Source organism: Vigna umbellata, chromosome 6 (assembly GCF_029865625.1).
Source record: "Vigna umbellata cultivar VRB3 chromosome 6, Vumbellata_1.0, whole genome shotgun sequence".
Classification (NCBI taxonomy): domain Eukaryota; kingdom Viridiplantae; phylum Streptophyta; class Magnoliopsida; order Fabales; family Fabaceae; genus Vigna; species Vigna umbellata.
This window is the reverse complement of record NC_142170.1, coordinates 21,183,936-21,210,828: the sequence shown is the minus strand read 5'-3', so window position 1 is coordinate 21,210,828 and position 26,893 is coordinate 21,183,936. Positions and strand designations below refer to the sequence as shown.

At 35.0% G+C, this 26,893-nt stretch overlaps 1 long non-coding RNA gene and 2 pseudogenes across 1 annotated transcript; all 3 read right to left on the bottom strand.

The window, feature by feature from the left end:
- Nucleotides 1–2,113: 2,113 nt before the first annotated feature.
- On the bottom strand, nucleotides 2,114–3,776 carry LOC148196961 (uncharacterized). The gene is made up of 2 exons (XR_015780425.1): nucleotides 3,098–3,776; nucleotides 2,114–2,582 (listed from the first exon to the last, which is right to left on the bottom strand). It is a non-coding gene; the product is annotated as an uncharacterized LOC148196961 (long non-coding RNA).
- Nucleotides 3,777–4,661: 885 nt separating this feature from the next.
- Nucleotides 4,662–5,846, bottom strand: LOC148196960 (cytosolic sulfotransferase 15 pseudogene; annotated as a pseudogene).
- A 17,753-nt stretch (nucleotides 5,847–23,599) lies between these two features.
- LOC148196959 (uncharacterized) lies at nucleotides 23,600–26,605 on the bottom strand (annotated as a pseudogene).
- Between the last annotated feature and the right edge of the window lie 288 nt (nucleotides 26,606–26,893).

Here is a 26,893-nt window from a genome sequence, read left to right as displayed (position 1 = left end):
GTGGACGAAAAAGAGGGGTTTAGGTTTAGGTTTCTTTCCCATTTGGGGAGGTTTAGGGTTTGGTTTCTTTCCCATTTTCATGTATTGAACTGAGTCTCTTTGAAATTTTCTAGTTGAATCTGTTTCTCCACTCAAGTTTCTTATTCATTTTACGCTTTAACTGTTCATTGTACTGCAAGTTTTACTGTTCATCATCTCTTTCACGCTGCCATGGTAGGATTTTATTGTTCATGCTTGCTTTCAGTCGCTGGTTCCATTCAAGTTTGTGTTTCTGGGTTTGCGTTTTATGCTTAAGTTTAATTTGTGCATGAACGTAAGGTCATACTACGCGTTTTATGGTTCCATTCAAACTTTGATGTTTCAGCCTAAGCGTTCGGTGTTGGTGTTTTAGACTGAGCACGGTGGCAGCAACTTGGCGGTTTGGGTGGAAGGTTTCCGAGGAAGATGATGACGGTGTTGGACTGGTCACGGTGGAGAGTTACAGTGGTGCAATGGTGATGAAGGTGCTAGACGGTAGTATTGAGGATGGCAATGGTGGCTGAGGGGGCTTGGGATGATGACGGCTGTGTCTCAAAGATGGGTTCCTGGTGGTCCCGTGGAGGTGCAACCTGGTGGCTGATGAGTGAAGTGGTCACGGTATTTGGCGGGGGTCAGAGGTGGTGATTGAAGGATTATGCCGTGAAAATGGATAATGATGTTGGTGGTGGAGTTCGGTTTGAATATGCCCAGGTGACCTTGCTGGAGATTCCGTTTCATACCGAACGCTCACAGTCTGAATCATACCGAACGCTCACAATCAGTAACACAGAACCAAGAGCGAGCGTTAAAAGCATATGCAATTTCGAGCGTTCGTTCGTTTTGGTTTAGTGATCGGGGCGTTCGTCCTTAAAGAGACCGAACGTTCAATCACACAGTACAAAGAATGGTTCCTTGGGCATTGTCAACACTCAATTTCGTCCAGGTTGATTAATAAATTTACTTTCATCATAAAGAAAAAATAAAATAAAAATAAATAAAATAAAATAAAATAAAATAAAATAAATAAAAAAAATAAAAAAATAAAAAATTAATAAAAAAAAGAAGGAAGAAAGGACGTTCGGCTTTTGACTGTTGCTGTGACCGTTCGTCCTCAACTGTGAGCCGTTAGGACGTTAGGAGCGCATCATTTGGCTGTCAGCATCGAGAAGAGAACGCCCATCCAACAGCATGCCAGGACGCTCGTCCAGCGCGCAGCGCAGAGGACGCTCGGCCAGCACTCAGAGAAGGCTCGTCCAGCGCGGAGAGGACGCTCGTCCAGAGAGCGGAGATCGCTCGCCCAGCTAGCGGAGAACGCTCGCCCAGACGCTTGTCGCCCAGAGGGGACGCTCGTCCAGCAAGTGGACGCTCGACCAGAGAGCGGAGATCGCTCGCCCAGCTAGCGGAGAACGCTCGCACAGACGCTTGGCGCCCAGAGGGGACGCTCGTCCAGCGCGCAGAGGACGCTCGTCCAGCGCGCACAGGAGGCTCGTCCAGCAAGTGGACGCTCGTCCAGCAAGTGGACGCTCGTCCAGCAAGTGGACGCTCGTCCAGCAAGTGGACGCTCGTCCAGCAAGTGGACGCTCGTCCAGCAAGTGGACGCTCGTCCAGTAAGTGGACGCTCGTCCAGAGAGCGGAGATCGCTCGCCCAGCTAGCGGACAACGCTGACTGAGGACGCTCGTCCAGACGCTTGTCGCCCAGAAGGGACGCTCGTCCAGCGCGCACAGAGTAGGCTCGAACGGTAGATGTAAGTATAAATGAAGGAGCCATTCGATCTCTAACAGACCGAACGGTATGAAGATTAAGAACGAACGGTCGATAAACAACAAGCATGAACACAGAGACAAGCCGAACGTCACAGAGGAAGTAAAAATCAGATGAAAGATGGACGAACGACTCTAACAGTGACGTTAAAGACCGAACGGTTTGACAGGCAGAAACAGTAAACGTGCATAATTCAAAACCAGCAGAAACGCAATTGCAGGAACAGTAAACTCGCACAATAAAGCTATCAGTACAAACAAACGTAAAAATTAAATTTCAAACAATCAACAACAGTATAAATTAAATGGCAGACACACAACAACACAGATCAGATTTCAGAAGAAATTTAATCGCATCAATAGAATAAAATTGACAATTCAGTAACAGGAAATTAAATGACATTGTTCATTCAAATTAAAATTCATTACAATACAGAAAGCCAAATTCTCAAGTCTCGTTCTGGTGCTGCCTCGTGCGTTTCCAGCCAGGTTGCCATGCTGTTGTCTCCCATTAGCAACCTTTAATGAATTTCTTCCATCACTCTTTTGCTTCTCTGTCAGATAAAGCCATGTGGGGCCCTCCATTTTGTTTACACTTCTGCATGTTCTGCACACCATCGCTGCCCATGCTGGAATAAACAAGGTCTGTGTCAGCTTTCCACTTCTCTCCCATCTCAACATGTGCATCCAATTCGGCTGGACTTGAAGACGGTGTGTGTTGTCCTTGCTGCTGTTTGATGCAGCTGGACGTGAATGCTTCCAACGTTGCAGCTCCCAAGCTTCTCATGGGCGTGCTGCTGGAACTGCTAGACGGATGGGGTGTGAATGAACAGAAAACGGAAACTTAATACATAGTATTCATATTCAAGCACAATGAATTTAATTTAAACTCTCTTTAAGAAATGCCAGATATTTGAACTAGACAGGAGGTGACCAACATGACAGTAATCCCCAAATCAAAATAACACAGAATACAGAATTCAATGTATAATAACACTACACCAACACAAAAACTGAAATAAGTGGGTACCTGGGTGCCAGTTTTTGCACACCAAGGCCAACTACGTCCATCACTCTCATTTTGGTGTGGCTTGTTTGTTTTCCCTCATTTCAGCTACTTCTAAGTAATTTGGGAACAATTCTTAACATTTTATTAACAACAGAACAATGTAAGATTAAGCAAAGAAGTTGTATAAAAATTGGGAACAGAACAACATCCACTTGGGAGACGTTTCATACATAAGCAAATCAAATCCAGATACAACATCATCCATGTATTCAACATTCATTGCACTGACAAATCAAAAAAGAAACCAACCTTGAGTGAAGACCACGCGTGGCGGTTGGAACAGAGCCGATTGCCTAAGGTGTGGGTGGGACTGACAACCCGGAAAACCCCTCTTTTTGGTCCTCCGAACATCCCAAACTCCGGCGAATCTCCCGCGGCACTCCGGCGGCACTCCGGGACAGGGACGGAACCACCTGGGACGAAGCGACACCTTCAACGCCTCCCTAAGTCGCTGGGCCGGAACGGACCAAACACGATCCCGTCTTCGCGTCGAGCGGTCGACGTCGGAGCTGCGGCGCCGTCAAACGGAACGGGCTGGAGGGTTTCGATCTCTCCGACACGGCCTTCGACCTTCAACGGCGCACTCCGGCAACCACTCCGTCGTTCTCTCTCTCTCGAACTCCCTTACTCCAACTCTCTCGGGCTCTCTCTAGGTTAGACTCTCTCTCAACCTTCACTTCTCTCTAAAATTGTTCAAAAATGAAATTCAAATTTCAAACGCCAAACAAAAACCCCTGACCGCTCCCTTTTCATTTCAATTTTTGAAACGCACAACCCAGACTGCCCGTGCCCGTCCTCGCCACGTCAGCGTTGAAGCAGATTTCTATCAGACTTTCTCAGACGCAGCAGCTTTTTCCTGCAAAAACCTCAACCACTCAAACGCTGACACGTGTCCTGTGTCGAAATGTTGTCAAAAAACGTTGTTCGAGTATCATTTTCCAATAAATTATATTATAAAAATATTATTTACTTTAATGAACAATGTCAAGTGAAATTTTACTTTGTTTAGAATAGTGACTTATATAAGAAAAGTTTAATATTAGCTTCAGGCTTATGTTAAAAATACACTCCTGTTAACTATAATAAATCAAAGTTTAAATCTAATTAGAATTTGTTGTTATAATTTTATTTACAAAAACTTAACTTTGATCTAACTCTTAAGTTTTTATATGTTTTTTAACTTTTAATTGCTTAAGTCATTATTTTGGTAATATATGTAAAACAAATCAAAGCTGTTTTATAGTTCAGATTCATCACATGAAAAGTACAGTACAAAACTAAAACTACTGCATAGCAAAATGAAATAGAGAACACTCAAATTGTGATTCTATAATGAATAACTAACCTCTAAGTGTTGAATTATATTCCACTCTACTCAAGGTGAGGCCCACTTTGGGTCTGATATTTATACGCCAGGTTATTGTTCAACTTTAATATTTTATTCATATTATTATATTAACAAGCAACGTTTTTTTTTTTTCATTTTCAATTAAATGACATATTAATATTTATTTAATGTTGTTTCATAATTAATATTAGAGACCAATTTATTCTAATCCATAAATCAATTATAAATTTTTTAATCATAAAAACTATTATAGATATTTTTAATTTTTTATTTATAAAATAATACTTGAATTAATATAATAACTAAATATGTTTAATCTTTAGATTTATTTATTATTTAAGGATTTTCTTCAAATAATCATATTCTATTCATTATGTATATCCATCTTAATATGAATATAATATTATTTTTTCTTAACTACAAAAGTTAGCTAAATATGAACTGAAATTTACCATAGAACAAAAATAAGCAGATAAAACATTTGATTCATCCTAATATTACCACAAGGGGTAAAGGATACATCAATCTTGCACATAACAACTAGGTACCCACATGCAACTAATGGTACCCTTTATTTAATAAAAGGAAACGAAAAATGATGTGACACAAACACATACTAAGGACAATTTTTGAATGACAAACCAGATCCTTGAAGTTTTTCTTCAACTATTTTGGACAATTTTTCTATCATAGAAGGGGAAAAGTGATTAACCCAATCTCCTGTTTCTCCCTTTCTGAAAAAGTTCTTTTTATCAACAGCAGCTATACCTACTTTTCCAGATTTGTTCACTTCCAAGTCTTTCATCTTCTTAAAGCTGCATAATTGGATTATATTTTCAACAATTCCATTATTCTCCTCTTCCTCTGTGAAAGAACAACCAAAAAAATCTGCAATTCTTTTGACATGAAAATTAGCATCCTCAGTAAGATCATCATATTTTACGAATAAAACCTTGTTTGGTTTGGCAATACTCTCCTTCCAATAGCCTAACATATGACTCCACCATGGACCATAATCAAGTATTCCTTTGCAATACAACTCAAAAGCTTCATCCATTGGTATTGCAGGTAAGGACTCAGGTTTTATTTTATTAAAATAAACCCATGCAGAAACAAAATTGTCATATGGGTTTCTGCAAATATAAATTATCTTGCAATTAGACTCCTTAATTGACTCTGGTAAGGAAGGAAACGGAGTATGAGTACCAAAAATTCTTGGGTCAGGTTTACTGTCTAGGAGCTGAATTTGGTGGTCTTGAATATTACCACCAAAGACAGATTCAAGGAAAGGAACAAGCTCATGAGGATTAGAAGTGAGCAATGGATGATTCTCCAAGGAGAAACGTTGGTGGTTGACAATGGCAAAAGTAAGAGCTTTTAACCATATAGTACCAGATTTTGGGAAGCTAGCAACAATAACATCACTTTCTTTTGCTTGAAAGTGCTTTTGAAAATTTTCTAGTGCTTCAACATGAATTGATGGACACCAAAAGTTTTGAAATAGCTGGAGATGATAATGAGATGGCCAAGTTTTGTCTGTGTAAAGAGAGAGATTTGACTTTTCTTTTGCATTTTCTTCTTTGGAAGCAATTGAAATCATTGCGGTAGCTAGAATAGGAATTGAACTTTTTCAGAAGGGTTTGGTGAAAATTAGCACACCATGTCTTAGCTTTTATAACATCAAGTAATGGCATCAACCTGCTCATTCTAAGCAGTATTAATGGGTTTGACAAGTATATTTCTGTAACTGATAATTGAATTTATTACCTTTCTCATTGGTTTAATGAATAATTTAATGTTTAATATTCACATTTAATTATGTAATAAATATTTTTATTTAATACTTTATTTGTTCTGTAAATTATCTTCATTGAGAGAATTAAGTTAAAATGTTAACTTTGGTTCTTGTATTTGTTCCAAAGTGGATGCAATTTGGTCATTTGAATTAATAATATATTACATTAAGTCATGTGTCAATTTTTGTTGTTTGTTACAATTTTTTTTTTTATTTTTGATTTTACTTCTTTTTATGTATTTTTAAAAAAATTGTCAAGTGTCAAGTGAGCATCTTGACAGAGATAGTGTAATGTGGGAGTGACAGTCGCGTGTCACTATTATGACAAGTGTCGTATGAAAAATCTTAATTTAATTCTTATATTTGTTATTTTCATTTTATCCCGTCTTAATTTTTTTAAAAATAAAGTAATTTCGTCTCTCTAATAATAATTTCAATAAAATTGATATTTTTAAGAAAATTTAGTTTATTTAAATTTTTATTTCACATTGTTAAATAATTAACTTATTTAACTATATCAATAAATATCAAAAGATAATGTTTGCTAAATCCTATTTTAATCTAGAAATGATATTCTCAAATATTTTTGGATCTCCACAATAATCAAATATAGTTACAAATAAGGCAATATATATTCAAAGGTGTGTCAGTGCAGCTGCAACTAAGTTAAGCTCATTGAGATGTGGAAATAAATTGGTTAAAGTTTCTTATCACCTTAAAGATAAATCCAATAATAGGAAATAATCAAGAGCACAAGAAGTGAATCCAAGCATGAAAAAGGTTGGCTAAGCCAAGGAGAAGGGAAGAGGCAACAAAAATTGAATCTTGCGATTTCCTCTACCTTTTTACAAAAAGATATTTGTTAATTGATAAATTTTTATGATAAAATATAATTTGGAAAAAATATATCTTAAGATATTTTATTTGATATTGTTAAATAATTATCTTATTTCATTATATCAATAAATATAAAAAGATAATGTTTGCTAAATGATTTTGAATCTAGAAAAGATATTCTCATATATTTTTAGATCTCCACAATAATGAAATATAGTTGCAAATAATCTTTGGATATTTTGAGGTATGTCAGTGCAGTTGCAACTAAGTTAAGCATATTGAGGTATAGAAATAAATTGGTTAAAGTTTCATGACACCTTAAAGTTAAATCCAAGAATAGCAAATGATCAAGACCACAAGAAGTCAATCCAAGCATAGCATGAAAAAATTAAGAAATTTGGTAAGCCAAAAGGAGGGAAGAGGCAATAAATATTGGATCTTGCAGTTTCCTGTATTTTTTCTATAAAAAGGTATTTGATAATTGATAAATTTTTATGATAAAAGATAACTTGGGAAAAACATATCTTAAGATATTTTATTTGATATTGTTAAATAATTAACTTATTTAACTATATGACAAATATCAAAAGATAATGTGATGGACGAACGCCCGAGGAGAGGTCGATTGAAGCTGCGCGAACACAAACCGGACCTCCTCGAAGCTTCTCGGATGAAGAATACGCAGCGGAAAATGTCAAAAACAGAGGGTTAAACTCGATAGAAACCCTAGAAATGGAAGGAAACCCACTATGAACCGATTAATCGGTTCAAAATGAAGATTGAACGGTGGAAAAGGTTTGGAACGAAACAAAAGTAATTTTAATCGGCTAAAATCAGAGAAAATGATGAAGGATGAAGAAACCCTAGACAAATGTGCAGATGATTTGGTGACAGTGGAAGAAAGATGAAGAAACTTGTGAATCTGATACTTACGGAGGAGAAGAGATGGATTTGTGATGAAGAATGGCTGGCGACGAGGAAACTCTCGAGTGGAAGAACGAGATGTGGTTCTGCGAGATGGAGAAACGAAAGAGAGAATGTGGCTGTGCGTGTCTGATGTGTGAGAAGAAAAACAAATGATGTGGAATGAGGGAGCGGACGCGTGGCTGAAGAAGGAATTGAAAAACGCTCACGCATGCGAGGTGGCAGCGAAGGAGAGGTAGCGTGGAGGAATGAGTAGCACCGTGAAGTTTAGAGAAATGGAAAAATGAGAGTGTGCTTGGAAGGTGGCTAGAGGGAGTCTTTGGACTCTCTAGCCTGACTTTCAAGAGAGAATTGTTTCTATTTTAGAAAACTCAATTCTCATTATTCTCAAAAAGTAACCCATGTTCCTTAAGAGCTAAACTATAAAAGATAAAATACAAAAGGAAGACTAAGTCAAGTAGGATTCCATCATAATGTTTGCCTAATCATTTGGAATCTAGAAATGATATTCTCAAATATTTTTGGATCTCCACAATAATCAAATATAGTTACAAATAATGCAATATATAATGAGAGGTGTGTTAGTATAGCTACAACTAAGTTAAGCTCATTGAGATGTGGAAATAAATTACTTAAAGGTACTTGAAACCTTAAAGATAAATACATGAATAGGATATAATTAAGACCACTAGAAGTCAATCCAAGCATAGTGTTGAGATTGTTGATAGGGGGAGCACTGGTTTAGCTGAACCCACAATCTTAGTAATATTTGAGTTTTTGATGATGACAACGCATAATTAATAACACATGTGTATTTTGTGTTAAATGTTCTATGCTTACATGTTATATGTGTATATGAGAACATGATTGTGTTGTTGTTGTGTTGTTCATTTCATTTCATTGTGTTATATATGTGATTTTATACATGAATGCATGACACACGTTTCTGGATGAGAAAAACCACAAGCATTAATGTTGAATTTTAATTGTGTGGCAAAACAATGGTTTTAAGTCGATTTCATTATGGGGGTGAGTCAATTAAAACTCGTGCCTTTACACAAACCTTTTTCAAAGTGTTCTGTGAGATTTTTCAAAGAGAAAGTTTTTGAAAACTATGATTTACACTGTTACGTAGTCGAGTATATGCGTGTTGCATTCGACTAAGTCTGTTAATGTTTTGAAATTGTGTTAATGCTTGATATAACTGTCTAACGGTCATATTTTTATGTTGACCAAGCATTAAATGTCATTCGACTGCATTAATTGCGAATTCAATTAATTGCTTTGATTGTTGCTAACTACTATAACAAAATTGTTATATTCGACTGCATTAGTAGCTTAGTCGATTAAAATGCGTTAGAGATGTGTTATACTATAAATTGATGCGAATTTGATTTATGTAAGAACTTTTGTGAATCTAACAGTTTTTGTGATATTTTTCAGAAAGTGTTATCTTGTAGAAAGGGGAAAAGAGCTCCAAGAATCAAGAAGTGACCGTGGTGATCATCTCCTTGAGATTTCTTGAAGAGCAAGTTTGATGTCTATTCAAAGGGCTGATCAATTATGCACATTTAGGTGTAACTGCAAGATCAGAGTCTACAATCTTGTGAAGATTGGATTGAGGTTCCCTATTGTGACTATAAGAAGAAGAGTGTGCGGCGTTCTTGACTTTGAGAGGTGTCTCAAAGGGTTTAGACAACAGGAGAGGGGATTCTTGCTGGTAGTCTAGTTATTGTACTGCCTATATTTGATTAGAGGGTTAGAGAGGTTGTTTATATTTTTGACGTAAGATCCCTATAAAAGCCTTGTTGTAAAAATCTCGATAATTATAGTGCATTTGCTTCCCGTGGTTGGAAGCACATTGGATATAGGCAAGTTGGCCAAACCAGTATAAAAAGCAGTGTTTGAATTCTCTCATCCCTACTCTTTTACTTTTAATCGACTTTACTCTGTACTTATTCGATTAAGTTTCCGCTACATTAGAAAGTCCTTTACCTTGCGTTTCAAGAAAGCTTTAAAGGCATCACCTTTTGCGAAAAAGATTATAAAAGACTTTGTCTTTACATTTCACCAATTCACCCCCCTCCCCTCTTGGTGTGAGAAATTGAGTCATTCTATTTTAACACACAGAACCAAAAAATGAAGAAATTTAGCTAAGCCAAGAAGAGCAAAAAGGCAACTTTAATTGGATCTTGCGATTTCCTCTATTTTCACTAGTACAAAAACAACGTATAACATCACGTGTTCAACGTCCAACCACTTAATAGCCAACGTTAAAAATGACCGGTGGCATTTTTGTAAAGAAATGCAATTATTAAATGTCGTTTAGAATTGTAATTCAACGTAAAAGGATACAAAACGTCGAATGCCCCAACGTTAGACATCAAAAGGTTAGTGAATTCAATAAAAAATTGAGCCCGAGATTAAAAATTCATTCACTTTATCTTAGCGCTGATAACGGTTGAAATATCGTTATTTTTATACTTAATTTTGATAATAAATCAACCTTTTTTTACTTAGAAACTTGCTTTAACTCATGTTTTTGCTCTAGTTTTGTGAATAAGAGAGTTGAAGGTGAATTTAATGGTTTTGTGCTAGATTCCCTTGATTTTGTAGGCTATTCGAATGATTTGAAAGAAGAGTTAAAGTACCAAATGGTTGGAATGCAAAAAAGTCAACCATAATGCATAAAAGTCAACAATTGAACCAGAGTGCAGAAAAGTCAACCAGTCAACCAGAGTGCAAAAAAAGTAGCGCTGAGTGCCAATTTTGCGCTTAACGCCAGTTGAGTGTCGTACCTGCCGCTGAGCACTGTCGACTTGGGCCTGGGCCTGTTTTTTGTATTTTTAATGAACTATTTAAGGTTTTAGTCGACCTAGGGTTCATATCTTTGGACAGAAAGAGGCGAAATCACACTCCTTTCACCCCTTGGAGGCAGATTTTGGATGCAGAAGCTCCGATCTTCAACTTTTAGGGTTCTATCTTTCTTTCTTTTCATTATTTTCATCTAGTTTCACCATGTGTATGGTGAACTAAACCTCCATTGTTGTTGGGGAAACGATGTAATCCTTTGAAACTCTCATGTATTGAATTGATTCTTGATTCTATATGTAATGCATGATTAATTGCTAGGGAGACAAGACATTGTGAACTAGTAATTAGGATTAGGCTTTCTTCACCGAGACATCGGGTTTAAGGTAAATTAGAAAGTGACATTAACATTAATGAAGAAGATGAATTCATACATGAGAGTGGATAGGATAAGTCGGAAACTCCAACAACATAATCATACCATATTTTACATCAATCACTTTTCCTTTTTCAATCCAATTGATCAACGCTTGCATTCATGTTTATTTTACGCAATATAAACACGATGATTTCGTTTACAAGTCTAATTTAATCAAGAAATCACATAATGGTTTAGGCCTTGAGTCTCTTGGGAAACGAGACTTGGTCTTACCATTTATTATCACTTGATACGATTCGGTACACTTGGCGAAGTGTTAAGAAGTCTTTGGCGCCGTTGCCGGGGACTCGTGGTTTAACTATCCTATTTGTGTGATTATTGATTAGCTTTGAATTGCTTTTTATCTTTTTATTTTATCTTTTTATCTTTTTATCTTTTTATTTTTTTTTATCTTTTTCTGCTAACAAATGTTTTCTAGGGTTTTGTACTTAATGCTTGGAGGATGTAGTTCGGACAAGAATTTAACTATATGGGCACTCAATTCTACCAAGGTAATCTCAACCACTAGAGGGAATCTCACTCAAGCATGGATCAAAGTCAATTTGGGCAAGCTATCGAACAATTTGAGAGACTACCACAACAACAATGGCAGTAACAATGCTCTCTATCAGAAAGAATGGCAAAGATGGATATGCCTTTCAACAATTTATGCAAGAGTCCATCAGCACTTAGAAAAACATTGAAGTAGCACTTAGAAGGATGGAGATGAAAATTGGTCACTTAATTGAGAGATTGGAAGTGATGGAAACCAATTTAGGGCATTCCATTCAAAGGAGTATCAACTTAAGCTAAGGCGAGGAAAGGGAAGTTGAAGAAGAACTTTTAAAGGCTCTTTCTTAATTTTCTTTTTTATGTCTTAGAAGGATTACTCTTTCAATACTATATGGTTGTTTTGTTTGTAGGATACAATAAAGGCAAGAACCATGGCCAACCAATCAGATTTGGGAATAGCATTCTTCAAGGAATCAGCACCAGGGCCGCTCCAGCGCCCTCAGACAAGGGGGGCTCCAGCTTAGATGCACCAAATGGACTTCCTGGCTCACATGCGCTCCAGCGCCCCTAGACAGGGGGCTCCAGCGCCAACAAAGCAACCTGAAGCACGTTTTGGCAGCACTGTCCATGTGACCCAGCATGCTTCCCGTGACCCAGCTGACTTGGCCTTCAAGCTCGTCTTTTATTTTGAATTTTGGAGGGAAATTAGCTCAGAATTGAGTCCCTTCTTCACCTATAAATAAGAGGGCCTCCCCCTTTGTACTTCTCACTTTTGAGCTTAGTGAAATGCTGCAGAAATTATTTTCCAACCCTATTGCTCTCGAGTCACTCCTTCTCTTCACTTTCTCTACCCTTTCCTCTAGCTTCCTTCCATAGTAGGAAGGCCTTCTAAGCTGAGAGGCCTCTACACACACTCCTTCCATTAAAAACACACCAAAACACCATTTATCTACTTCCATTTCGCAACACTTTCCTGGCTTGCTATTTGGAGTTGCAACCTACGAGTTCTTCGCCTGGCAAGCTTCCATCAAGTTATATCATGAGCTTAGGTCTTCTACGCACCAAGAGCTAAGCAATTCCTCCATCTTTTCACTTTATTTCAGTTGTTTTCTTTGTTTCTATTTTCCTGCTGTTTATAGCATACTGATGTTGTTTTTTTAGTTTCTCTTTTTGTGCTGAATTCATGTATCCAGTAACTATTATGTTCTTTACTATCTGTGTTCATGTTTTTCTATCATTTTAAATGGTGAATATCCATTGGTTGAGTCACTTCCAGTTGTAGATTTTAATTTCAGTTTGTCAGGTCATGTGCTTAAAATTCTAATGCAATTTTTAATTTGTCATTAAATATGGTTTTCCTTTTTGGATGTGCTTGAGTTTAGATGAAGGTGAATTAATATATCAACCAAATAAGGCAATTAGAGCTTAATCTAGCCTTGGTGATATGAGCAGAATCACTAAAACTCTGGTTCAAGTTTCAAATCTGATTGAAATATCATTTCTGGTTTAAGTTTTCTTTGAATCTGTTTTAAGTCTTTTAAGTCTGTTCTGATGCATTGTCCACCACTTTTTGGTGTTGTCTAAGGTTGCAAATGGAATGGCAAACCATAACAAGCAATGAAATGCGTCTAGCGTAGCTTGATTGCCTCATAAACCAGAAACACCTACTATTTTTGTCTTATTTCAAGCTTTTCACCATGCTTAAAATCCTTGGTTGTCTAATCTGACTTTAATTCATTATAGTTGATAAATTCCAGCTTGATCTAGTGTATTAAGACTTCCTTGAGTCATTTTCATTCTTGCTATAGCTTTTGAATCAATGAAACTTAATTTTGGTGGATTGTTGGAGTATTTTTCTGCATAAATTGCCCATAACAAAGTCTGATTTTGATTTCTTCTAATTCTGAGCTATTTGATAGCTTGAACAAGTTTAAAATGGTGTTTAAAAGTTGCTAGCAAATTTCAATTAGTAATATCTTGGCCTAAGTGCAGAGTTGTGGCTTAAACCATCACTTTTTGAGTTAAAATGGAAGTGGGATGATGATTTTGAGTTGCCAATAGTTTATAAGTTGTTTCAGAGTTTGAACACACTCAAAATCATCAATTAAAGTTGCTTGAACTGTTAGTTATGAGTTTAAGAAACTTCCATACAGTTTTGAGTATCAAACCACCAAAGTCAGCCACTTTTTCTTGGTGTAGAGTTGAACATTAGGTGTTGTTTTGATGAATGTGCTTTGAAATCCAATTTGGCTTGCAGCAATACCCGGTTCAGTGATTAAAAATAGAATTAAATGGTTAAAAGAAGCAAAGCAAAGTGTTAAAAGGGATTTTAAACCGTGCAGCCTAGTCCAAACCCAAAAACACAAAATCTGGGTTTCTTTACGGCATTTCATCGAACACCTTTTGTTTTTATCAAACAGTTTCGTGCTAATTGTCTATCAACCTACATTTTGAGTTTTCTTGCTTTCTTAATCTGTTCTAGCACCTTTTTAGGATCCATTTGAGTGCCTACTTCTGTTCTAAACCTATTTTATTGCTTTTAAGCTTTTTGGCCTCTTAAATTGTCCAGTTCAAGTCAAGTTTTAGTGTTGAAACTGGTGCATATTTCTAATCTGTTTGGTGACTATTTTGGATGATTGCAATGGTGTTGTGAAGTCCTTGGAGCATTCAAGTTGCAGAACCCTTTCCCTACCAATTTGTGAATTCAAGTGTGTTGTCCAGCAAACATTAATTGTATTTTTCAGCAGCATTAAACACTTTTCTGCAGTGAGAATTTGAGTGAAAATTGGCAACTCCTATAGCCAAATTTTGAGAGACCAGCTCCATACCAAAGTGTGACCCAATGACCTTCTAAAACAGAATTAACTACACTACTGACGTGGGCACCCTCTTGAAGTCCTAGAATGTGCTCTCAACACTGCTGCTGAGTTCCTCTAGGTACTGCACCTGACCGTTCGGTCATGAAAGGCTCATACTGTTCGGTTCATCAATGCTCTACAGCTCGCTTGTGACCGCTCGATTCAGGGAACACATGCACTAAGGCTTTGCCATTCGGTTCAATAGTGTTTGGCTAGCACTAGCACAAAAATAGTGTATAATGTCACGCGTTCAACGTCGTAGCACTCAATATCCAACGTTAAAAATGACCAGTGGCATTGTCGTAAATAAATTAATTCGCTCCACGTTAATTACTAAAGTAGTGTGTCGTCTAAAATGTATTAACGTCAAACAAGAAGCATATCGACGTAATCTAAAATGTATTAATGTCAAATAAGTCTAAGATCGACGTAAAACAATGACCTTAGAATCACATAACGTCAACTTAAGAAACAATGACGTTTAATTTAAAATAAAAAAATAACAAAATAGTGGTTTGCTTCTAGCAGTTTTACTCCTACCCACATTTGACGTCAACCATGACAATATTCGACGTTTTATATGCCAGCATGAAGCCAAAGAGTAAATCCCTTAATTATTCTTTATTTATTTTCTCTTATAAACCAAATAGAACGTCCCACACTTTATGGGGTCAACGTTTAAAACAATACAGAACGTCGAACAAGTTGGGGTTGGATATGTTGGTCGTAATCACATAACGTCCACAAGAAAGCAGTCGACATCCAATACAAAATAAATAAATAGTAAATATTGATTTAATTAATATGACGTCAACCGTAACAAAAGAAGGAAGTTGTATATTACAGCTAGCAGTTTTTTGTTTATTTTTCATTTAAAGTAACCCATAAAATGTCAGTTTTAAATTGGCTTAGACGATTTGTTATTTAGTTCCTTTTTTATTTTAAACCAACCACAAAACATCGAATTCTTCTTTGCGTTGGACATTGTATTTTCCATAAATTATGTTTTTAATTTTTTCTTCTAAACCAAACGAAAAAAGTCTTTGTACTAGTGGCTTTGACGTTATTTTAAAAAGCAAAGTCAACTTATGTGGGTATTTGGTTTTGACGTGTCGTACTCGCATATAACATCAAAGTTCAACGTCCCATAACAGAACAGAGAACCACTCCAATGCCTTTCACGTCGAAGTCCCCTAGAGTTAGACGTTCTATGGGAATTTAAAAAGCAAAAAGAAAAAAAAGAGCGACCATTTGTTAACCCTCGGCAAGTGTAACCGAATCGTATCAAGTAATAATAAAATGGTAAGAACAAGTATCATTTTCCAAAGGACTCACGGCCTAAACAATCATGTGATTTGTTGATTAAATTAGACTTGTGAACGAGTTCTTGTAGATTTAAATGCAAATACTAAAAAGTAAATATGAATGCATGTATTGATCAATTAGACAAAAGAAGCAAAAGTGATTGATGTAAATTATGGAATGATGATGTTGTTGGGGTTTTCAATTCATCCTATCCACTCTCATGTATTCAAGAATTCATCTTCTTCATTAATGTTAATGCCATTTTCTAATTTACCTTAAACCCAATGTCTTGGTGAAGAAAGCCTACTCCTAATCACTAGTTTACAATGTCTGGTCTCCCTAGCAATTATTCATGCATTATATTCGCATAGAAGCTTAAAGGCAACCAATCCTCCTATCCCTATGTCTAGGCAATATTACTATTGGGAGAATTTCTTCATGTTTAGATTTATATATATGTGTCCATACAAATAAAATCAATGATCATGCAATTGAATGAGTTAAACAAAGCATGCATAGAGTATAGAAGAAAAACCCTAACAATTAATGAAAGAAAGCATATGGATTAAAGAACCAATTCAATACATGAGAGTTTCAAAGGATTACATTGATTCCCCAACAACAATGAAGGTTTAATTCACCATAATCATGGTGAAACTAGATGAAAAATAATGAAACAATGAAAGATAGAACCCTAGAATTTGAAGAGTGGAGCTTGAGCATCCAAAATCCTCCTTCAAGGGGTGAAGAAAGTGTGATTTTGATTCGTTCTGCCAAAAGATGTGTACCCTAAGTCAACTGAACCCCTTTTATAATTTCTAAAAATACACAAAATAAGCCCAAGCCCATAAAACTGGCGCTTAGCGACACTTTTGCCGCTCAGCGGTAAGTGCGGCTCTTCAGAATGAAACTCAAGTGCATTTTTAGCCCGCAACGGTGATTTCGGCACTTCAAAACTGGCGCTCAGCGATAACTATCGCTCAACGCAACTTTTTCTGGACTCTGGTTGACTTTTCACTTTTCTAGTTGACTAGTTGACTTTTCTGATTTTTGGTTGACTTTTTTGATTTTTGGTTGACTTTTCTGCATTTCAACCATTTAGTACTTTAACTCTTCTTTCAAATCATTCCAATAACCTACAAAATCAAAGGAATCTAGCAAAAAACCATTAAATTCAGCTTCAACTCTCTTATTCACAAAACTAAAGCAAAAACATGATTCCAAGCTAGTTTTCTAAGTCATAAAGGTTGTTTTTGATGTCAAAATTAAGTATAAAAATAATGGTTTTTCAATCGTTATCACCTTTGCCTTGGATAACGAATAATACATCAGATACCCAAGGAATCCGACGTTTAATGTTGGATTAAAATAAAAAATAATTAAACCAAAAAGACACTTTGGAAGTCTGAAGAAATTGACGTCAACCTCTTTGTTTCTAGCATCAAACTGCATGTTCCCATATATCATTTAAGTATAATGTCTTTTATTATTGAAGCCCATATCAGGCCTTTCCCAACAGTAATTATTTATGTAGACATCCATTTATAAAATTTCTTGTAACAACTCCAAAGTTTCTTTGCGTTAACTTGTAACAACTCCAAGGCCTTTCAAAACGCTACAACTTTCCTTCATAAAATTCATAAACTCCTTCAAGGAATTTAAAAAATGACTTGTTATTGGAGGTTAAAAAGGAAAAAGAAAAAAAGCTAAAAATAAAAAAAGGAATGACAAACGTCACGCGTATAACGACGTTTTTTTTGCCAGAAATTATGCTTTTAATTTTTTCTTTTAAACCATCCGATAAAATGAATTATTCAAAAACAATCAAACTGTGCAATTGTATAGAGTTAAGCATTATATTTATAGAGTCAATTCAAAACCTCTGGTAACAGCACAAAATGAATTCTTACAATCCTTTCACGTCCAAGTCCCCTAGAGTTCGACGTTCTATGAGAATTTAAAAAGGAAAAGAAAAAAAAGAGACCTTTTGCCTTCAGACTGCCTTTTATTATTGAAGCCAAATGTCACCCCACATCAGGCCTTTCCCAACATTTATTCTTTTTTTCTATAAATACAGTTTCGCAGCCTTAGATAACTTGTAGACATCTATTTATAAAATTTCTTCTATGAACTCCATCTGTTAATTTTTTTCATTGTGTTTTCTGTTATCTCCTTCAAGGACACAAAAAAACTTGAAGGAGTATAAAAATCAAAGGAAAAGGTTGAAAGATTTTGATTTCCGTAAACAAATTCATAAATTTACATGTATTTGTATCTTATGACTACAAAATAATATATTTTAAGAGGAATTATTTTCTGGCGGTTTTTGAAACCCCGAATAATTTTCGTCAGTTTATGGTAAAAATCGCAGTTATGTTTGTTTTTAAAAGAAATTATGATTTATACGGTAACATCCCATTTTAATAGTATAAAACTACTATAATAAAACGTATATACAAGATAACTTATAAGAAACATGAGACTACTATAATAGAAGATTCTACCCTTGAAGAACAAAACTCTCTATCCTATTGCTTCTCTCTCTACCAACCGTTGGTTCAACTAGAAAGCGTCACCTTCCTAAGTTCACACCGATTAAGGTGATAATTGAAAAAGAGAAAAAAACACACAAACAAACAAACACAAAAACAAGGGTGAGCTATAATACAAAACAATTAATGATATATAATAATATTTAAACATTTTACACAAGATACACATATCACAACAAAACAACCAAACACTTTATACATGATAATACTTTGACTGGACTGTCCGGACTTAGCATGAGTGTCAAGCTATGGCAGGTTGTGCACTTTTGGTGGCCACTTCTGCTTTGCAAAGCCCTTGCCAATTGGGTTTCACCCTATCACACAACACAAGGTTAGTCCTCAAACGCCCTTTTGCCAAATGAAGAAAGGCCCCTTAGGCTTAGACCTCCTGCTACTCTCACCACATGCGTCAAACTCTTTATTTGAGAATGTACGACCATCAGAGTGTTATAATAATCCCCAATACTGAGCTCCCTACATTCAGACTATCACACTTGAAACTTCCACTGAGAAGTTCCTCCTTGGAACTCTCTTCCATACCTTTGAAACCATTTATATCCATATCAAACCGTATACATATGTCCATACACTTCCACATTTGAATATCAACATATATCATCATTGATCATACATCAAAGTACCATAAACAATCCAACAATGCATCACAATTTAATTAAAACATAAGCATGGAAGTAAAGAGGGTGATCCAAACCTTGAAACCAGAGAGGTCCCCAACCTAGTTGTGAACGTTTCCACAACCTGTGGATTTGTCTCGAGAGAAACAAATTGAAAACTAGCAAGTTCAACAACTGAGTTGTGACTTTCTCCACAACTTGTGGATTTACTTTAGGAAGTATGAAATTGAAAGCAGAGAAGAGCAAGGGCAGATTATGGATTTTTCCATGAGTAGTGGAAATTTTTAGAGAAGTTACTAACCTCTCATAGATACACTTCAAATCTCAACTTGGACATTTTCCCCACACATTCTAATGTTCCTTAAGACCTCCTATGCACTAAGCAACATTGAAAAACACTTTCCTAACTCAAATTTGCTCTCTCAAGCCAACTTAACTACATTAATCCACTTAAACTTAATTCTATACCTTTCAACACAAATTTTCTACAACTAACAGCTTACACAAGTCTTAATAGACTTAATAACAACCCCTAAAACCTCACATTTGTCACTAGTGAAAACCCTTAAAATGAACTAAAAACCATACAAGACACCCCCAAAAGATGACCAACCAGTTGTACATCAAAATTTTGTTGTCATAACACTCAAACAAGTCTTAATCAACCCTTAGACCCTTGCTAAAACACAGTTTAACCAAAATAACCCTTCCCTTAATTTTTCACCTATCAAAACCCCCTTTCTAGCCTAAAAACTACCTATTTCTTCTACTGAAATGTAAACAAAGCTTTACATAATTTGACAACTCCTACTTCACCCAATTTAGCATCTTTAAATTCATCACACACAAACTTTACATCAGAATCATATTGCACTTAACAATTAAACCAGTTTTCACATCAACATACTAAATTTTTGAATCCAATACCATTTCATAATTCAATCAATATCTCACCATACAAACATTAATTAGAACTTGTCTATCAAACAAACCAAGTAAAACTAGCTTCCTTTACCTTACACCGACGATATAAAGCTCTAAGAACACACTGATTACTTCTCGCACAAGCAATTTCTAAAAACACCTACGAATCACCAAATTGAAAAAGGAAAGAGTACTTAAGACCTTAGAATTACCAAGAAGCTCAAAGAAAAGCACAAGACACACATGCAATGGAAACTTCCATGCATTGACTCAATTAAAGAGTGAATAAGAGCAAAAAGAAGCTAAAACTTACTTGCTCTATTGCAGAAACTAATCAGATAAGAATGTAAACTTCATCGTTGTAGTCGATTAAGCACCTCCTAGTGGTTAAAGAGATGACTCAAGAGTTAGAACTCTTAGAGAGAAGGTAGAGAAGTCTAGAAAAGCGATTTCTAGAGAGATGATACGTTTTAAAACAATGAAACTCATTTATAACAAAACTATTTATAAATAAATCATTTAATATTAAAATAAACGAGTCTCACTATTTTTAAACTACTACCACTTCTAAAGTACCATTTTTCTAGGGTTTTACATATACAAAAGTCGTCCCTATAATTTAATTTGTTTGTTTTTATGAATAAATTTTCAGTGGTTCATTAATAAAATCGTCGATAACAACTAAATATTTTCCCATCCCATTCCCCTTCTTCACGAGCCTTCATTCATGTTTCTCTCTCTCAACCTGTGAACTCATTTTGCCCCAACCCTACTTCTTCCCCGCCATTTATTCACAAGCTTTTCTCTATTTTGTTTTACAGATATCCTACGAAAAAAACAATTGTAAGTTAATATAACAATCAAAATAATAATGTACACAAACAATTCATAGCATTCAAAATAATGAAATTTGTACCATTGTCTTTAGTTTTAGACGATAAGTAACAAAATCAACCCATTGAGTTCTTTCTATACCAGTTGGCACATTACTTATGATTTGATTTTTGGTTTTCGTTGGATTATAAAACTCATTCTATAAATTATGCCTATGTGCAACTCACTTCTTAGCAAGAGTTAATTTGCAATATTGTTGTGCAATAGCTTCAACAGTCTTAAAACAAAATCGAGGCTTGTGAGAAAAACATGTGATGAGCTCTCATTTATTGATGAAGGACTCATTAAAACATGTGGTTCGGCTTCAATCGATTAAGACATTGTAGGATTTGTTGATGGTGATTGAGCTTCAATTGATGGAGAAGACACTGCAACATTCGTTGATGATATATAAAGTAGTTGAAGCTTCAGGTTGAGGTGATGATTTTTTAGATTTCATAATCGCTTGACCTTTGGCATGGTTACATATTTATGAGAAATAATTTAGAAGTGTTGCCACCCAACAAAAGTTAAGACTTTATCTCGTGTAAGGTACCATCAATGCCAAACAATTTATATTTCAAAAATTACAAGGTTGAGGTTAGACTGTAGAGCTAGAACTATACTACCCGTTATCTTGATCATTTGTACTTAAAATAATGAAATGCATTTGGAAAGTTGTGTCTTCTTTTTTTGCATTACTAATGATAAATCTAAGTATATGTTCCCAAAAATAAACTCCCAAAAGATTTAGCTTTTAAATAGAGGTCCATGAAGCCCTGGTCAAAGGTTCATGGCCATTCTAACCACCTCTAAGATAATAACATTCATCAAGTGTAAAACCAATAAATCCCTATTACTTGCTCAAAGCACAAATATAGATGTTTCTAGTCTCATTCAGCTTATCCTTTAGAAAATAAGTATGGTAATGTTCGTAGGGAACAAATGGGCTAAGCATCGAAAGAAAAAAACATAAGCCAAAATATGCATAACAGAGAGGATGTGACAAGATAGGAGAGGGTACTAAAGGGGAAACAAAAACTAGCTTAGGCATTTTCCTTGGAGACAAAGGCTGCATCTTGAAGAGATGACTGATATATTCTTTTCTATATTGTTTTTTTTTCTATTTTCCTTTATTTATTTTTCAAAGCTTGAGTTATAATGATCTACTCTAAAGGATCTATTCTCCTAGAATTTGATTTATATACTACCAATTTCTTTAAGATAACAAAAAATCTCTTAGAACCCTTCTACGACCTAAGATACAATGCATGCATCCAATCATCCATATTAGATTAATGTCAAAAGAACAAATACATTTAGACCCAAAACGATATTCCTTTTAAATACACATAGACCCAAAACCATATTAGATTAATGCCCACATTCAGAATAGGGTTAACAACCTAAAACTCACCAAAGGTAGTCGAGATTTGAATAAGTTAGGATCTTATTACCTTTCCAAATGGGGGAACGAGCTAATATAGAGTTGTAATTCAGGATATGTAACTTCTCCTTCCTAACGTGAAATTGAGAAATCAAACATGTGGTACATATCATCACATTTAAGAAATCAAACATGAGTGAAGTATACATGCATTGAAAATAATTGAATATAAAAAATCATTACCTTTAAGAAAAAATTATTACTAATTATATTTTCAACTCATACATTTGACTCATGGATATCACCATCTAAATGGTTTGTAGCCAATTGAACATATTCATGTCATTACTATAAAATTTGTCCAGCTCTTGATCTTGGTATGGTTCATTTTCATATGCCTCTTCTTGTACCTCTTCTCCCATTTCATACAAATCTCTTGGCATTAAATGCATAAAAACACTTCATCCTTCATTAACTACATAATCAACATAATGTACCATTTGTGCTTGAGATGCCTCAATATATGGTTCATTTTCTTCACAATCTCCAATATGAATAAGTATATCAAAGTTAACACAATTAAAATTCCATTGATCCTTTTTATATCCTCTATCTTGTGTATGTCTACCCAATTACACTTGAAAAGAAAAGCTTTGAATCAACCATAATAATTAAGCTCAATAATATCCTCAACTTTTAATAATAGGATAAGTCTGCTTGCCTTAAGTTCCTATCAACACTACTTGAAACGTAAGTTGTATAGGTGTTCAAAAGACACCACTATTTTGTTTTCTATATCTCTCATCACAAGTCAATGTTCGAAATTTAAATTCATTGATGTTATACGGACTAAATCTTCTAGCATTATCTAATGGACCTCATGCTAGAAGCTTCAACTCAATTGACTTTGAATTTATTGTTTATGGATTCATAATTTAGATAAAGAAATAATGTTAGACATAATTAAAAGAAAACTTGGTAAAGCAATTGTTGGAACAACCGTTATTGATTTTGCGCAGCGGAAATATAAAATAAGAGTACAATACAGATTGTTAAAAGCAAAGAACTTGTTCGGTCAATTTTAAAAATGGTTCCTTTAATTTTCTCTTAAAAGTTTTATCAAATAGTTGATGTGCTAAGAGTTTAAAGATTGTAGAGTTCAAGGAAATCAACGCAGAAATTTTATCCTGGTTCGAATCAAAAGATTCTACTTCCAGTCGTTAATCACTATGAATAGTGATTTACCTTATTCACTAAAATAGTGTTTGTACAGATTACAAGATATGAAGTAAAGATTAAGAAACAAGAACACCTTTCGTTCGACAAACGAACAGAAGAACCTTCCTTCGAAAAACGAACCGAAAGAGACAACTCAGCCAACTTGAAGAGAACCACTCCGACCTTTGACACACAAAGCGTGAGCTTCTCCTTTTCACAAGACTTGGCAAGAGCACACTATCACTTTGAGAACTTCCTTAGACAAACTGTATTCTGAAAATGGCATAGATTCCCTTTTCATTCACAGAGAGCTTCCCTTAGGCACACAACTCTAATACTCTCAAAATGAAAAGTTACTTTCTAAGAGCTATGGAAACACTATTTATAACCCAAGATTCAGAAAATGAAAAGACAACTCGCAACTGCCAAATATAATCTATTATCATAAGTGATAATAGATTATTTGTGTCCGTTATGGGGTTTTCAAAAAGTGATAATCGATTATCCTAAATGATAATCGATTATTTGTGCGACTTGGGCAATACTGACTCAGACTGAAATAATCGATTATTTTAAGCAATAATCGATTATTTGCGCGAGGAAATCTTTTCCAAACAGGCTCGTAATAATCAATTATTATACCAAATAATCGATTATCTGCGCAAAGAATCTCTAAACAGGAAAACTTCTAAGAGTTCTTACATCAACAAAGTAATTCCTATACAATTAATTCTACAAAAAGCTTTTAAAGAAATACAACAAAAGTCTTCACATTCTTCATCTTGTAGCATCATCAAAACCATAATATCTTCAAGACACCAATGCTCCTCATTGGTAACAAATACAAAGTGTACTATTTGATCAGCCACCCACGTTTGAAACCAATCAACAAACTCTTAGTGGTTGAAGGTTGCCTTCCTCTTGATCTTCTTTTTATTAGTTTTCTAAATTCACTACATGAATTAATTACATTATGTTCATAAAATATAAGAATAATCTAGTTGAACTTGTTTAAATACAAATCACACACTTAATGTAGAGTACTCAATCAACGAACAATGTGACTATCGAACTATTTAAAACACATATCGATGGGCTTGTATCTTTTGCATCTGAGTTAAAGTAAACATTGAGGAGCCTACTACCAGTTTACCACCTTGTGGGAATATAGATGACACAAAAGACTCATTATCGTTTGGATTATCACAAGCACGTTGTGGTCTATTGAACCTTGTCTTTATACCTCCAATGTATCTAGAACAAAAGGCAAGAGACTCTTCAAATAAGAATCCATCGGCTATAGAACCTTCTCGTTGTGCCTTGTTTCGTACAAAGGTTTGTAAATGACCTAGTTCCCTACAATAATGATAAATAATTATATTAAAAAACTTGGATGTATATAATATGATACCTTGAATTAAAAGTACTCAACAATTACCTCTTTATAGGATACATATATCGATAATGAACTGGACCTCCAAGCTTTGCTTCCTCTACCAAATGGATAGTTAAATCAACCATAACTGTAAAGAATGATGATGGGAAAGTGGAAAAGTGTAACCACAATGCGATCTTGAAACATTTCAAGTTCTTGTACATTTAAGCTTTTACTACAAAGGGCTTTAAAGAATGAGAAAAACTCTACCAAGGTTGTAGTGACATGGTTTGGTAACAAATTACATATTGCCAACAGAAGTAATTGCTCCATAATAACATGGTAATCATGAATTTTTAGTCCTGATATGTTATGTTGAACATCATCAACACATCTAGAAATGTTACTTGAGTAATCATCAGGTACTAAAATATTTTTCAAAATTTTGAGAAAGAACTTTTTGGTTTCAGGAGTTAGTGAAAAGAAAACAAGGTGATATCTTCCATTATCACCTGGCGAAAGATCTTGTCTTATGCCCATTTCCTTTAATTATTTTCTAGCATTAAGATTGTCTTTGGATTTAGTATTTTCATTCAGCAACGTATATATTAAATTGTCAAATACATATTTTTCAATATGCATAAAATCTAAATTGTGGCGTAACAAATTAGACTCCCAATATGTAAGTTCAAAGAAATTGTTTCTTTTATTACACTGTTTAACTTGTTTTCTAGATTTTTTTCTTCTACCGTCCAAATGAATACCTCTCCCAAATGTAACATTAATATTTTCCACTTGCCTAAAAATGTCAGATCTTGATAATTTTAGTGGTGGATTTTGTTCTTCCGTGCTTCCATCAAAGCGAACATGATTCAATCTAAATCTATGATTTGTACTTAAAAAGCGACGATGCCCCATAAAACACCACTTCGTACTATGAGGAAGATGACAAGTTTCTACATCAAAGTTACAAGTAGGGCAAGCTAAACCTACGTGTATGTTCCAACTAGATAAAATACCTAGGTCAGGAAAGTCACTAATTGTCCACATAAGAGCTGCTCGCATTCTAAAAGGTTTATTCAATGAAGAATCAAAGGTCTTCACCCCATCACTCCATACCTCAAGTAATTCATTTATAAGGGGTTGTAAGTACACATCAATACTATTTGTAGACATCTGCTTCCCTGGAAAGATCATGGATAAGATCAATAAAGTGTGCTTCATACATATCCAAGGTGAAAGATTGTATGGAATTAAAAACACTGACCAAATACTATAAGTAGAACTCATAGTTCCAAAAGGATTAAAACCATCACTAGCAAGGGCCTAAGCGAACTTTTCGAGGATTTGAAGCAAATTTAGGATTCATTAAACTAAATGTCTTCCATGCCTCACCATCCCTTGGATGTCTTATAAACCCATCCTTGTTCTCTAAAGAATTCCATCTCATATGATTTGCAGTCTTACAACACAAAAATAAGCTTTTCAATCTTGGTTTCAATGGAAAGTAATGTAAAACTTTTGTAGGTTACTTTTTTTCTTCTTTGAGTTCCATCTAGATGTACCACAATGTTTGCAAATCTTTTTCATCATCTCTTAAATATAACATACAATGATTCGGACATGCATCTATTTTGGTATACTTAAGACCAAGTTTGTTGATTATTTTCTTAGCCTCATTAAAAGAAAGAGGAAACTTTGCTTCATTAAATGCATCTCTTAGCGAATCCATAATCATAGTCATTGCCTTGTCACTTAATCCACACAAAACCTTGATATGATATAATTTGATTACAAACTCTAATTTTGTGTACTTGCTCCAGTCAAACAAAACTTGATTTCCATCATTGAGAAAGTCATTAAATTCATTATGATTCTCCTTTGGCCTTTCATTAATAACATCATCTTCATCCGGTTGTGATCTGGCTATATTAGTACCTTCTTGCCTATAATGCCCAAATGCTTTATCTATTATTATTGCCATTGGATTTTCAAAAGGAAATGTCTCTTGTATGTCATCATTTCTAGAAATATATTCTCTTTGCTTCTCACCATGAAGATTCCAAATAATATAATTTATGGGGGAGATTCTTTTAAAATCAAGTGCTCCTCATCTATGCCTCTAGTTTTCCATTTCAGAAACTCACATTTGGGGCATGGACATCAAATTGTATCTCTAGAAGCCTCATTCTCAAAAGTAAATTCTAAGAATTTTTCTAAACCAATTGAGTATTTAACTGTATTTTGAGGCTTAGTAATCCAAGATTTATCC